We start from the raw sequence: 12,966 nt of genomic DNA, 5'->3' as shown, positions 1-12,966 counted from the left end.
GTCCTGAGCAGTCCTTTTCCAGGTGTTGGCAGGCAGCTCCCAGAAGTGCTTTCATGGGTCTTGGTCCTTTTTAGCCACCAGCAAAGGGATCAAGGATGAGCAGTGAGCCTCCTTCCTCATCCAAGACCTAGGAACCTATCTGACTTCTGAGCAGCCCTTCACTCTTGTCTGCTGTCTGGTACTCTCCGCCCGGCTTCCCGAGTCCCCGGCTTGGGCAGCCTGCACGCTGGCCACAGCCCATCAGAATCTGTTCCCCCGCTAAGAGGCCACGTGTGATCTTGAGCAGGGCTCCAGGCCTCTGGAGCAGCACAGCTTGGACTGCGTCCTGGTCCTGGGCTCGCAAGCTCCATGCCCTTGGTTGAGTCAGTTAACATCTCTAAGGTACAGTTTCCTCATCAGTAAAATGAAGACATAATCAATTTGGAAAAAAAATCAGAATCTGAGAGGGACTAAATTTCTTGTGATTGAAGATTATTTTAATTTTGAATTATACAGCAAAGGACATCATACAATATTTAATACTTCATAATTCTAAAGGACAGCTTCTAATATTAAAACTAATGCACGCACGTACACACAAACACACGTGCAGACACACTGGCTCTGGTCCACATACATCCCCACGGGCACACACACACATGGAGTCATGTAACACACACACACCCATAACATACACACAACCACACACGTCCTCAGGCGCACACACACACATAACATACAGAACCACATACATCCCAAGGCGTGCGCACGCACACACACACACACACACACACACAGAATCATGTACCACACACGTCCTCAGGTGCGTGCATGCGCACACACACGTCTAACACGCTTTGCCGTTATTCTAAATCAATTTACAATTGAGGGTCACAGTGTCCATTGTTTTATCCACTCAGAAGATCCTGACTTTGGAGCGTGAAGCAGGAACCCCTCCTCTCTGGAGATAGTCTTTACCATTTACAGTCTCAGTAGAGCCATAACTGCCCTGGACCTTTGGAAGTGCAGGGCCAGAGCATACCTGGGAGCTCACATCCTATACATGTAAACATGTTAAGTGCAGTAGGTTCTAAAGTCCTGCCTTTACAAATATACATTCATTATAAGGGGGAAGGCCAGGTTCAAATTTAGAATTCCCAGACACAGGGGAGTTCGGCAAAGAAAGTGAGTGTGTGGGGAGAGCTGATTCCCAGGCTCTGATCACTAGCCTGACCCTTTTCTTCCCAATGCTGGGTCCATTCCCTGCCACAAGGGGCCTTGGATGTGCACAGGGGGAAACTCAGACCTCACGTCCGGGCTCTGCTCATACCCTCCATGCAAACAGCTGCCCTTTGGCCTCTCTGTGAGTCCTGGGAATCTGAACTCCGGGGACAGCCGGTGCAGGCACTAGAAATGGGTCAGGGGCTGCTGAGGCAGGGCATTTGTGTTCCTGGGTTTCTAGAGCATGGGATGGAGCCAATGACCATGTCCCCTTGGCCCTGCTGACTCCACCTCGTGGAGGGTGTGGCCAGAGGAAGTGTCAGGGCCAGAGGGACCCTCTGTAGTGCAGGACTCAAGGCAGCGAGCCCCCTTGCAGGGGTCTAAGGGCAGAAGGCCTAAGAAAAGGCCTGAGAAGGCTGTAAGGTATCTTCATCCCCATTAATTAAAAAAAAAGTAAAAGCTTACCACAGGTGTGGTTAGAAAGGGTTTTGTTAGAACAAGGGAAGGCACTTGTCAAGGTCTGGCCATAGAGGGCTGGTGGGTTTGCCAGGTTGATGAGGAACCAACAGGCCATTAGACTCCACTGGGTCTAAACACCTCCTGAATTCCTCCGGGTGACACTGAAATGCAGTGAGACACGGAAACCTCTTAAATTATTAAAATCTTCATGGTGAGCCATTCAACTCTCTCCTCATTCTTGATATGAAAGCACGATAAACACAGGCCAGAAACTCATCAGCTTGTTGGTTGGTTCACTATCCGTCTGGTGCCCCCTCTTGTAGGAGTCTTCATCACATCACCCAGGGGTGACCCGGCTCAGGATCATAGCTGATATTCCGCAGGTGGCATCACTTGCTGGTGACAAGAAGCAGGCATGTTAGCCACCACCCAAACACTGAGGTTCCTCCTGGGAGGAACCTACAGGCTCCCAGTCCATCCTCTGCACCACGATGCTCCTTAATGCCACTCCCGGCTTGATGCCCTGGCCTCTAGCTCTGGCCAGAACCTCACTGGATTGTCGATAAATGTCACCCATATACCACGTGTAAGCTTGGGGTCCAGATATGACCATGTTTCTTATTTTCTTCCCATCGATAGATTGATTTTTGTGTAATCGTGTCGGCAGGAAGGCCAGTACCGCCGTCTTGAGGCCTCCCCGAACCGCCTCTGTCTATAACTGTCCTAGCACCCCAGGGTATCTGGTCTGAAGCCTGGCACTCAGACACGGTGGCACCTGGAGAGACAGGAACCCACTCCTGCTGTGGCTTCTGCTGAGGCTCGATGTGGCCATACAAACAAATCCCACAAGCCCTGACTTCACTTGACTCGCTGCAGGGATGCTCCCTCACTGCCCCATTCCCCCCAGAGACCGAGGGCTTTCAGCTTGTTCCCGAAGGCCCCACCCCCGAAGGGGCACTGGATCCAGTGGAGCGTCCAGCCTGCTTCCCCGCCAGCCCTTAGGGCTTTCGTGGGGCCTGGAACATCAACTACCCTCCCCTTAGTGGCCCGTTTGTCCTTTCCAGCCAACAGACCTAGGTCATAAGCACTTTAACTCACCTGAGGATGTTTTCCTCACTACAGGGGCAGTAAGGACTGGGCTTCTTCACACTCCAAGTGCCCCAGGTCTGGACGCAGACAGCCTGGCTCTCCCCCCAGTCCTGCAGGTCCCTGCCACACCTGCTGCTGCTCACTGAGTCTGTGCTGTGTCCTCTTCCAGGACAAGAGGTGCACTCTGTCCCCCGCCCCGACCCCACCAGCGGTGGCAGGGGCGGCGAACAGGCAGGTGAGCTGGGGCCTGAGACCGTGCCCGCAAATCAGTGCCCCAAAGGCCGCTGGTGACTAGCGGGCCCCGGGACAGAAGCCAGCACGGGATGGGAGGAGGAGGAAGGTTCAGGATAAGGAGATGGAAGGGGGAACAGATAGCACCGTGAGGACCTCGACCATGAAAGGGAAGAAAAAAGACAGTGACAGCTGGAGCGATGTTGGCGTTAAAGCTGCGGGCTTTTTCATTTAATTTCATTAATTACCATTACATATAGTGGCATGTTTTTATCTGATTAAAGATTAGGTGCCATGTCATATAACAGGAAATATTATGTTATTATTTATTAAATAATACATAATAGTAGATATACAAGCATATTATTTTGTTTATTTAATATCAGATAGTATATAATACATATGTATGTATTTATATACAGAATATATAATTCATACATCTATATAATATATAACATAACAATGTAGGATTATGATTAATATATTTTATAACAAGATTACATAAAAACAATGATGTAATATTGTCCATTGTATGTCTTGGTTCATGACACATTCTCACCTTAGGTGCCTGTCAGAGGTATTTATGTATTAAAATTGATATTATAAGAAACAGTTTTGAACCTATCACCCAGCATCAGAACAGGACTATTGACAGTGACATACTGTGTCCTCTTTCCCTATCCTGCTCCTGGACTCTTCTCACAGGAAGTAACCAGCATCCTGAATCCTGGCTTACCCTTGCCTTGTGTTACTTTCACACACACAACATTTAAGACCAGTTAAAACAAATGAACTGCAGGTACATGCAATGAAGTGGATGAATCATACACTCTATGTTAAATTGAAAAAGTAAGCCCTAGAAGGTAGCCTATAGTGTGCTATGCTTTTAACTGTGTATATATATGTCAACTACACTCACTAAATTAGAACAACTACAGCTAGAGTCCAGGTGGGAGAGGGATAGATAAAAGGTGAGGTGAGCAGATTTGCTGCAGGTGAGCGAGTTCCTTTCCAGTGACATGTCATTCTCTCTGAAGCAGGAGGCGAGGCCATCTGCTGGCTGTCAGGGAAGAGTCAGAGGGAAGCTTACAGTTGTGCAGAGGGCAGAGAATGTTGACACCACTAAGTGATAAGTGGGGAAATGTGCTCACTAGAGAAATCCTGGAGTATTGCCTGGCAGTGGCAGCATGGTAGGCTTTGATTCGTAGTCTTAGAAATCTGTGCTGGGAGAGCCTGCTGCCTGCAGCCTCAGAACAAATAGAGCTGGGTGAACCGAGATGGAAGTCGTCCTGTTGAGGAACTGAAAAGATCAAGGGTCAAGGGGGTTTTGTTTGTCATAAAGAGAGGGCTGACTGTGGATGCAGAGCTGGAAGGTGGGGAAGTGGAAGTAAGAGGAATGTGGATAGGCAGAAAAGCAGAGGATTCAGTGCTTGATGCCCCAGTGAGGATGAAGGAGGGCCAGGGAGGCTGGTGGACATGCACCTGGACGGCTAGAGGTGGGCACTTAAAGGCGAGAGGCTGGAACTGGGGTGGAGACATGCCCGGGTATGTGACCGGGGGTAGGGTGAATGGGCGGTGGCTGGCTCAGGCTGAAGGAGAAGAAGACCCTAAAATGACCATACTGGGTGGTGGATGGAGAGTCAACTTTGACGTTTGATGGTAGGAGGTGAGGCAATACAGAGCTGGTGGTCCAGGTGCTCCTGAATGAGGCAGATGAGCAGGGAGGCCAGGGTGGAAGGCACTGCTAGGAAAGGATTTGGGTTTTCCAGTTGCTCCCAAGAGAGGAGGAGCAATGAACTGAAGGTGGAAAGTGAGCACAAGGAGGTCAACCCAGGCTCTTTATCAAACAGAGGGTTGTGAGGGGGCAAAGTGTCAACTCCAGAGATGGTTATCCAGGAAGCAGGGGCCACGGGTGAAGTGAGGGGACACTCAGAGAAGAGAGGGAGAAAAGTCTTCTGGGTGTAGGGGGAAGAGAGGACCCAGGACAAAGGAGCACAGAGGAACAGTGATGAGGATGGACTGGCTCTATGGTGACACTGCAGGGATGGCTGGATCTTTGTCCTGAGGTCTTAGGTTGGGGGGACTACTGGCCTCATGAGGACCCCCCTCTCAGCAGCCTGGACAGAGGCTCTCGCTCCTGAGAGCTGTGTGGCCACCACTGTTCCCGGATGGGCTCTGCCTCCATCTTCTCTTATCAGACTTTCCTGCCCAGCCCCCGACAGCCTGCGAGGGAGCCTGGGCCTCGCAGCTGCTTCCCATGGAGGGACACAGGCTCCTCGGAGCAGCAGGCTGATCTTACTTTTCTCCGTAGCCAAGGGCCTAGCAAAGCGCCAGCCTATGGGTGGGCCATTCAGAGGCTCAGATACTTACCAAACTAACTCAAAGCAGTAGAATAGCAGAGCTGGAGTGACTGACCACTGAGTTCACAGAGTTCACTGCCCACACCCCCATTCTACAGATGAGGAAACAGAGACCAAGTGGTGAAGCAGCCTTGGCCAAGGTCAAACTGCTCTTAAATGCTGGCCCGTGTCGAGCATGCCAAATGATGAGCTGCAGTGAAGGGCATGAGAGGGGGCTCTGGGGCCAGACAGCTTGGGTTCAAGTCCCAGCTCTGCCATTTTTTAGCTGTGTGATTAATGAATGTCCTTACCTTTAAAGTGCAACTCATATTGGTGCCACCTCATTGGGTTGTCATGAACACAGCGTTCCTGGAACAGCAGGACAGAGCTCTGTAAGGGTTTGCTGTTGCTTTGGTTACTATTATTATCACCAAGTGAACCCTGAAATGAAGAACAAAGGCAGCAAGAATTTTTATTTTAAAGGGTTTTAAAATCTGATGATGAATGTTTGATTTAATCTATTCAAGTTTGCATTTGACCCTTATTAACAACTACACAATGGATGACTTTTGAGGCAATCTTGCTTCATGTCTTTAATTCTCACTAACGACACAGGCTATTTAACAGGCAGTAGTTTCTTTTCCAGGAAGAGGGACAAAAAGTTAAAAATGACTCAGTGCCTCTCGGTCCCCAGTGAGTTGGTTGTGACCTGTCAACCCAGCTTTAGGGAAGTGCCCGCTACCCTGGGCTCGCTGTGCTGCCCTGCAGCCTCCAAGGGGCGCCGTACCCCCACACGAATCCAGTCTCTTGGTTCCTATCTTTGCTTCAGATCCCTCAAGTGCTGCCCATGCCCCAGGACCCCATCTGCCCCACCAGCCTTGGCTGCTGGACTCCAGGACACTATCCTGGGTCTCAACCATCCTCTGTTCCTATGACCTCCCCACTACTCTACATTTTGTCCTTCAAGTGTGGGCTCCTGTGGCTCACCACACAGCAGGGGTCTCCCCGTCCTCCGTCCTCCACCTCGGTTAACTGCATCGTCCTGCACCTTGCCTAGCGAACCCATGTGGAGGCAAGAAGAATACACAACAACAGGTGCTCAGAGGGGCTGCCTTTCCCACTGCAGAGGCCCTAGAGAGCTTTCTCCCGGCTGGTTATTCACAGGCGCTGAAGCTGTGGTATCTCAATCTCAACAATTTAAAGGGCATCATCACTAATTACAAAAGCAATCATTTCTTCAGTAGCAAAAGGAGAAAAGGCTTTGTGTTCTCTACTACCAACTTTTTTCCTCCATCTTCAGATGTTTCTCATCTCTGGGCAAAGTTAGAAAGCAACTCACAGAATATTATTTTTCAATGTCTTTTCCCACTCTGAGGATTGATTTCCCAGAACCGATGAAGGCTAGAATGGTTTAGCTTTCCTGGACTGAGTATTAAGAGGCCTGGGGGGAGGGGGAAGGGGAGGTGAGATAATTCAGCAATATTGAACCTAACAGAGACATTAAAAGGTTCTATTCTAAACAGGAAGGAAGCAGGATGCTATAGAAACAGGAAAACCATAGTTGGAAATGCAAAAACGAGTTACAAGAGAATAAACATAAAGATGTAAAAATGAAAAAGGACATCAAAGTAAAACAAGGAGGGAATGGGAGAGGTGAGCAAGAAAATACAGATTTTTTTCTTTATTTTATTTCTTCATTATTCTTAGGATGTGTTGGAGCCTACGTGATTATCAGTCTAAAGGAAATAGATATAGTAATATGGTGATATATTTGAAGAATAAAGTAACCACACAGCAAAAGCATACATAGTCACAAAAAAACCAAAAAGAAACAAACTCAAAATGGCTTAAAGACTTAAATATTAGACAAGACACTATAAACTTCTCACAAGGAAACTTAGTCAAAACATTATTTGACACACATCTCAGCAATGATTTCCTAGGGCAATCTAAGCAACCCAAGCAACAGATATAAAAGCCAATATAAATAAATGAGACCTAATTAAACTTATAAACTTTTGCACAGCAATAGAAACCATAAGTAAAACAAAAAGACAACCTATGGAATGGGAGAAACTATTTGCAAAAGATGAGACTGACCATGGCTTAATTTCTAGACTATATAAATAGTTCATCCAACTTAATAAGAAAAAAATAAACAACCAAATACAAAAATGGACAGAACAACTAAACATGGAATTCTCCATTGAAGATACACAAATGGCCAATAGGCATATAAAAAATGCTCAATATCGCTCAATTATCAGAGAAATGCAGCTCAAAACTACACTACAATTTTATCACCTCACACCAGTCAGAATGGCCATCATTCAAAAGTCCACAAACCATAAATGCTGGAGAGGCTGTGGAGAAAAGGAAACCCTCCTACACGGTTGGTGGGAATGTAGTTTGGTGCAGCCACTGTGGCAAACAGTATGGAGATTCCTCAAAAGACAAGAAAAAAAAGAAAAAATACTTATCACCTAATCCAACAATCCCACTCCTGGTCATATATCCAGAGGGAACCTTCATTCCAAAAGATACCTGCACTCCAATTTTCACAGGAGCACTGTTTAAAATGGCCAAGACATAGAAGCAACCTAAACGTCCACTGACAGATGACTGGATAAAGATGTGGTATTTAGATATAACAGAATATTACTCAGTCATAACAAGAAGGAAATAAGGCCATTTACAGCAACATGGATGGAACTGGAGATGATCTCACTAAGTGAAATAAATCAGACAAAGACAAGTATCATATGATATCATTTATATGTGGAATTTAAAAAAAGATACAAATGAACTTATTTATAAAACAAAAACAGACTCACAGACTTATAAAACAAACTTAGGTGTTTGGGATTAACAGATACAAGTTACTATATGTAAAATAGACAAACGACAAGGATTCACAGTAGAACACAGGGAACAATATTCAGTATCTTGCAACCTATAATGGAAAAGAACCTGAAAAAGAATAGACTACGTCTATGTACAACTGAATCACTATGCTGTATACCTGAAACTAACAAAACAGCTGTATAACTGAAACTAACAAAACATTGTAAATCAACCACATTTCAATTAAAAAAAATGATAAGCTCTAAATACCTTTATTCAAAAAAAACCTTGAACTATTCCCTGTTACAAAACTTAAAATGGAAAGCTTGAGCAGGACCAAATTATACTGGATTGGCAGTTACATACCTTCTCCAGCACGTGGCCCATGCTACACACACATCGTGTTTTCCTACAGGTAAGAACAGCCCTGAGTGCAAAGGGAGCGAGTCCTTCTGCGACAAGGCCTCTGTGGCAGTGGCCTCCTTGTCACCGCTCCATCTCACCAGGAGGCCAGGGTTTTTAGAGGTGAGGGGACATAGAGCTCATACACTTCAAATTGATTTCCCGAAAAAACTATGGAGAAGCCAAATTCACCTGCAGTGTGGGAAACATGAGCATGGTCCCGAAGCAGACCGACAAGCCCAAAGTAAGACAGCCCAATATTCAGATCAGAACCAGAACAACGACCACCTGGCCCCAGTTAAATGACCACCACCTCACATGCAATGAACTGCTCATACTCAATGTCAGGGATGTTTCTGTTGAGACTTGGGAGGTCAAAGGAGTCGGACCAGGGAATCCAGACCTGGTTGATGTCGGGGCTCTGCCAGTGGTAGAGGTGGCCCCAAGGGGATAGCACCAGTACCGGCTCCTCCATCTTCAGCAGGGTCTTCAGGAGGAAGGCAATGTGGATGCAGACCTTCCTACGGAGTCTGAAGCCCTCTGGAGTGTTGACGTAACACAGAAAGTATCTGGCAGGGAGCAAAGGAGAGCGGGTCTTCAGGGCCAGGACTCTGCACAGGAATCCCGGCTTAGATAGAACAGATACAACGGGAATCCCTGCACAGCCCATGGCCTAGACTCCAGACACATTCAGCAGCTTCTGGTTTGTAAAGTGGAGGCACTGCCCACCCATCTCCATGTGGCCAATTACTTTAAGTAGGGGAGCAGTTGCGGAAGACATCTTGGCATCCGTCTAACACCACTAAGCACCTGACTAGCACCTGAGCACCCGTTCTACAGGGGCTCTTAAACTTCTTGTTCTACAGAACCCTATACACTCTTAACAATTACTGAGAACTCCAAAACTCTGCTATTTATGTGAGTTAAATCTATCAATATTTCCTGTGTTAGAAGTTAAATAAGAAGTTAGAAAAAGTGTATGAATTCACTTAAAAATATTAACAATCTACTGTATGTTACCATTAATACACTTAAACAAAATATAATTTTATTTTTCAAAACAAAAATCATTAGTGAGAAGAATAGCAGTGATTTTAATTACTGCAAATCTCTTTTGGACTGGTGAGAGCTGAATTCTATCTGCCTCTGCATTCCCTCTTTTGTGATATCACAGACCAGGTTTTCCCTGGAAATCCCCACAGGAATCTCGGGAGTGCAAGAGTGTGCAAAAGGCAGGTGACTTCCCGGCGTTTCTGCGAAAATAGTCTTGCATCCCAGGGGTCTCGGACACACTTTGATAGCTGCTGCCCTACCCTAGGCGAGACTCTCCTACACAAGAGCCAGGCAAGTGTCCTGACTTCTTTAATGAGTTACCGCAGGAACACCCCTCCCTTCTCTGTGTTAATGTTTCCCACAACCTCCATTACTGCAGATGAGGATGTAATCCTCAAGTGGGGCCTTTAATCCCAGAAGTCTGCCAACCTTGAGAGGGAGGGCCCATCTACCATCCCTACAGCCCGCAGTCCATTTTGAGTCAAGCCCTAGATAACTACTAATCGGCACTGACCCTTGTCTTATTCCTGAGGTTTACCGAAGGAGCCAACATCTGGATAGAACTGAAATTTCCCTGCAGATAAGCAATGCTGATAAACCACCCCATTCCAACATCTGATTCTGGGACTCTTCAAAACCCGGATAAGGCCCCGCTTCATAAAAGATGGGTCCTCCGCCTGTCCTTCCCGGGGGTTCTGGGAGGCCGCGGCCACCCAGGGCTACCCGGACTCGCGGCCCCAGCCCCAGCGCTCGAGGGGGAGGAAAGCCCGAGTCTATGCCCCAGCACTTCCCCCCCCCCGCCCCAACCCGCTCCCCGGCACCACAGCAACTCCCCGGTCGCCATACCAACCCGGATCCCACCCCGGACCATGTCCACTGGCCCCGCCAACAGCGCGGCCGTACTTTTACCGTCTGTGGGACGACGCCCCAGACAGGATGTCGGCCGCCGACTGACCAAGCCAGAACTAGTCGCCAGACCGAGAAAGCCGCCATCCCCAGCAGCAAGCACAGCCATTGTCCCTAGCAGCTACACATTTCCGGACCCCGCTCCCCGCCCCAGAAGTGCACGCTGGCCTTGCGGGGCGCGGCGCCTGTAGCCATGGCAACGCCGCGGGGCCCTCCCCTAGCGCTTGCGTCGTGCCTCCTTCCGAGGCTAGACGTGCGAGGGCAGAACTTGCGGAGCCAATGGGAGGCAGGGCGCGGCCAGGATGGGGGTGGGGGGAGGCTTATGGGGCAGCTGGGCGGGGCCGGGGAGGGCGGGGCCTCGCGGACGTCCTGACCTGCAGGTGGCGCCGGCCGGAGGCTGGGGCGGTGCTGCCACCAGTGGGCGGGGCAGCGGGGCAGCGGGGCAGCGGGGCAGCGGGGCAGCGGGGCAGCGGGGCAGCGGGGCAGCGGGGCAGCGGGGCAGCGGGGCAGCGGGGCAGCGGGGCAGCGGGGCAGGGGCACCCTCACCTGTCTGTGTGTGGGGATCAGCCTGGGCTCCGCGGCCTCCGCTTGCACCGGACGTGGACCCAGGCTAACGGTGGGCAAGATAGAGGACTGAGCCCAGGCACGCACGGCTGGCCAGGTAGGGCACCTGAAGTGCAGAACCGCCAGGCCCGCTGCCGGCCTTGAATACGCGCTGCTAGGCAGTTTCCAAGAAGTCGGGGTCTGTCATAAGAGGGGAGGTAGGGCTGTGGTACCAGATGCCGGGTTGGGTGCAGTCTCACAGGAGAGCCATGGTGAGAGGGCGCAGAGCGGCCCCTGTGTTGGCGGGGCTAAGATTTTGGGGTACAGGGTGGGGGTGGTTTGTGCCTTGCTCTGTGGTCTCCCCAAGAATCCTCACTCCAGAGCAAGAGGCTCTGCTCCTCCCACCCCTCACTGCACTCCCTGCCTTCCCCAGCACCACCTGGTGTGTGGTCATGTCGGGGCAGGGAAGGCCCAGGGAAGGGGCACATTCAGGGACAGGGGCCACTCTGCAGCGATGCTGGACCTGATAGCGATGCGGTGTTTCGGAACTCCCCTGGGCTGGGTTTCTAACCAGTGGGATGGAAGGGCCTCTCCTTCCAGGGGTGCAGTTAGGGGAACTAGATTCTTCATGAATGTCAGCCCTGAAAATGGAGGCTGCGCTACATCCTTTCTTGGAAAGAAATATCAGGCCCCTCCAGCGCAGGTGACTCAGAAAGTCATTCAGCAATGTTCGGGGTCCCCAGTTTAGGCTTTCAATTAAAGCTGAGCGGCTCAGGAGGGCAGATCCCTGTCCGTGGCTCCAGGAGTAGGCTTTCTGCTGGGGGAAAGGATCCTCACAAACACCTGTGTCTTTGTGGGTCAATCCCCTCTGACCATCTGGGAGGCAGGGTGCAGTTTTGGGAAATCGTGTTTCCATGAGCAGAGGGCCACCAAGTGATGGGGGCACAGGAGACAGTGAGAAAGAGTCCCGCAGCCTTTCTGGAATCAAAAAACTGGCAAATGTGAAAAAGTGCATAATTTATTTTATTGAACAGGCTGCTTATGTACGTTTGGAGGGCCAGGTTTAAGGACTCTGCATCCCTCTAGGACAATAGCCTCAAGAGAAGAACAGACAGAGCAGGAGGAGATCTGGGGTTTCTCCCAGGAATGAGGCGGGACAGGGATTTCTGCAGATTTGCAAGGAGACCCCGACCACTGAGCATGGAGTTACAATCCCACGTGACCCCTGTCGTGTTTGGCTTGGGCTCTGGGTCTGGCCTGATCATGTATTCTTCCAGCTGAGTTCCAGAAACTCAGAGGGTAGACTTAGAGAGGCTGCGTTTGGAACCCGGTGTGGAAACGGAGGGTCCTTTATCCTGAGTCCCCTCAGCCTAATCACTGTAGCTGAGTTCCAACACTACCCAGGCCTCCAGGGTGGCCTTGGAGGGAGAGAAAGCCTGGCAGGTGACCCAGGGGTCCCACAGCTGTGCCCCTCCCTTATCTTTGTTCCCTTTCACCCCGGAAGGTGTGATTGCCTCATGTCATGGTGACAAGCCAACACTCTTCTCTGTCAGGTGGGGTCCCCACCCCCACTCAGCCTTCTCTCTGCATGGATGCTGAAGGACTAGGCTCACTTGAAGTTCTGAGCTTGAGCAGTAAGGTGGAAACAAAGAAACCAATGGAAACAAAGAAACAAGTCATTGTGGCAAAGCTCCCCACCACAGAGAATCTGCCCTGAGTGGAAGGGAGGGTGTAGGCATGCCCATTTGTTTCCTGTCACCCAGTGCTCTTAGCTTTCTTATTGCAGACCTGCATGGTTATAACAAAATTATCTGCAAAACTGAAAATATTTACTCTCTGGCTTTTACAGAAAAGGCTGACCAGCCTCTGGTTCCTGTACCGGTCAAGTGATTGGAGTACC

The 12,966-nt window shown here is 49.6% G+C and overlaps 1 long non-coding RNA gene across 3 annotated transcripts; it reads right to left on the bottom strand.

Annotated features, from left to right (window-relative positions):
• Window positions 1-4,008: 4,008 nt before the first annotated feature.
• LOC140688698 (uncharacterized) lies at window positions 4,009-10,730 on the bottom strand. Of its 3 annotated transcripts, none has more exons than XR_012063448.1 (4): window positions 10,527-10,730; window positions 8,903-9,133; window positions 5,630-5,759; window positions 4,009-4,279 (listed from the first exon to the last, which is right to left on the bottom strand). It is a non-coding gene; the product is annotated as an uncharacterized lncRNA (long non-coding RNA). The 3 variants fall into 3 exon arrangements; XR_012063450.1 differs by having other exon boundaries at window positions 8,968-9,133; XR_012063451.1 differs by having other exon boundaries at window positions 10,521-10,668.
• Window positions 10,731-12,966: the final 2,236 nt, after the last annotated feature.

Source organism: Vicugna pacos, chromosome 2 (assembly GCF_048564905.1).
Source record: "Vicugna pacos chromosome 2, VicPac4, whole genome shotgun sequence".
NCBI lineage: Eukaryota > Metazoa > Chordata > Mammalia > Artiodactyla > Camelidae > Vicugna > Vicugna pacos.
This window is presented reverse-complemented; position numbering and strand designations above follow the sequence as displayed.